Genomic DNA, 2,741 nt, shown 5'->3' on the forward strand with positions numbered 1-2,741 from the left:
ATCTTTTCACTGTACCTCGGTACACATGACAATAAACTAAACTAAACTAAAGTAACATAGCAACTTTGACCTTAACAAGTTTGATCTCAGCAATTTCAAAGAGGAATTGCTTTTTCTTTTAGTACAAAATAACATTTGCTTTTTGCATTGCCGTAAACATGCAGCCTCTGTTACAAGAGGTCAAGGAAAAGAAGTTAAGGTTGACATAAGACCACAAGAAGAACTGGAATACATCCTTCCATCGTCGTTCATGGACCACCCCAGTGCCGATATATTATCTCTAAAAAGGTCAGTTCAAAGAAGCCGGTCTCTCAATTCAATCTGGCCTCCAACCTTCCAGTCCAATACACAAACCAGGGAACAACTTACTACAGGACATTTGAATTGATGGTCTAAAATTTCCGACTCTCTGGTTTGAAGAAATGCAATTGCTCACTGTCAGCTATCATTCAGCAAGTCTCTGCTTCATCTGAAGGTCTCCTAAACCAGCTACAGTGATTCGAGCTCGGAAATTTAATGTAACACTCCACTGATAGAGTATTGTTTGTGCAAACATTTGATGCAGCTTTTTAAGACTTTGGTTTGGCTGCATTTCATAGAGGTTCATGGAGTCATACAGTATGGAAACAGGCCCTTAGGCCCTGCTTGCCCATGCCGACCAACATGTCCCATCTACACTAGTCCTTCCTCCCTGCATTTGGCCCATATTCGTCTAAAGCTATTCTATCCATGTACCTGTCCAAATGTTTGAATGTTTGGAATATTGCGGCAATTCTGGCTGCCCTATTACAGGAAGGATATAGAGGCTTTGGAAAGGGTGCAGAGGAGGTTTACCAGAATGACGAAACAAGGAACTTCAGATGCTGGTTTGCCAAGGAAAGACACAAAATGCTGAAGTAACTCGGCGGGTCAGGCAGCATCCCTAGAGAACGTGGATAGGAGACATTTAGGTTGGAACCCTTTTTCCAGAATGATGCCTGGAAAAGGAGTTATTAGCTACAGGGAGAGGTTGTACAGACTTGGATTGTTTTCTCTGGAAGGATGGAGGTTGCGAGGAGACCTGATAGAAGTATGTAAAATTATGGGAGGCATAGATAGGGTAGACAGTCAGAATATTTTTCCCAGGATTGAAAAATATTAGAGGGCATAGCGTTAAGGTGAGTAGGGAAAGTTTAAATGTGTTACGCAGGGCGGGTTTTTTACACAGAAGGTGATGGGTGCCTGGAACGTGTTGCCAGGGGTGGCGGTTAAAGTAGATACAATAGCAACATTTAAAAGATTTTTGGTTAGGCACGTGGATATGCAGGGAATGGAGGGACACAGGTTATGTACAGGTAGGTAAGTGATGGTCTAGGCAACATGTTCGACACAGACATTGTGGGCCCTAGGGCTTGTTCTTGTGCTGTACTGTTCTATATTCTATATTCCATGGTTGGATAACATATTAAATATCTCTTGTAGACATATTAGTATACTGTGGGAGTGGCGTAGATCATTTCTTATCATTAACCTAGCAAGTGTCTATCCCATTCACTGGCCAGCTTATCGAACTTTTCTGTATCTCATCGTTGAGTAGGGATCTTGCCTTGTGCAGAAAGCAGCTCACTCAAAACAACTATGAGTACACTGCAGAAGTCATTGATAGTGACGTTATTTGAGACATTCTGAGATCATGTGATGTTATACTATTTATATAGTATATAATATTTATATATATAGTATATTTATATGTATATACTGCTATAAAGGAAATAAGGAAAAGGGTGATCAGTGGTGGAATTGCTCTATTAATGAGCAATTCGATAAGCCGAATGGCCTTCTTCTGTGTTGTTACCAGTTACTCAAACCCCTTCATGCAAAGCACCATAGTGGCATTCCAGTTAGTGGGACTGTTTCACAACTCCAGGGGCCTGGGTGTGATCCAGGTCCCTGGGTGGACTCTGTGTGGAGTTTACTTAAGTGTCCGGCACAGTGGTGCAGTGTTGAGCTGCTGCCTCATAGTATCAGGGACAAGCGTTTGATCCTGTCTACGGGCGCTGTCTGTGCAGAGTTTGCACGTTCTCCGTGTGACCTTTCTTCTCAGTTTTATACTTTAGATTTTAGAGATACAGCGTGGAAACAGACTCTTTGGCCCACCGAGTCCACGCCGACCAGCGTTCGCCCCATACACTAGCACTATCCTACACACTAGGAAGAATTTACACTTTTACCAAAGCCAAGTAACCTACAAGCCTGCCCGTCTTGGTGTGTGGGAGGAAACCAGAGCACCCGGAGAAAACCCATGCAGTCACTGGGAGAACGTACAAACTCCATACAGACAGCACCCGTAGTCAGGATTGAATCCCGGTCTCCGACGCTGTAAAGCAGCAAATCTCCCCTGGGCCACTGTACCACCGTAAACTCCAACACTTTGGATCTATCTTTGCTGTGGAGAACTGTTTACTAAAAAATGCTAAGTTATTTGTAATTGTAGTTTTATATTTTATTTTTAATACATCAAATTGTAAACTGAGAAAGTGAGTTAATGTAGGCTCGTGTTTGTGTCTACTGAATAAACAGCAAGAACAAGGAAATAAGTAATGAAAGACTCAATTTCAAATATTACAGAAACATAACCACAATATGATGCTGTGTTACAGGAAACTCTTGGACATTGAACACAGGAGTGGGCCATGGCCCATGGTGCTTGTATTACTCTTTGAAAAAGTCAAATGTCACGTCAAAGCAAGTAATATAATTGG

The sequence above is a fragment of the Amblyraja radiata genome, chromosome 9, assembly GCF_010909765.2.
Source record: "Amblyraja radiata isolate CabotCenter1 chromosome 9, sAmbRad1.1.pri, whole genome shotgun sequence".
In the NCBI taxonomy this organism is placed as follows: domain Eukaryota; kingdom Metazoa; phylum Chordata; class Chondrichthyes; order Rajiformes; family Rajidae; genus Amblyraja; species Amblyraja radiata.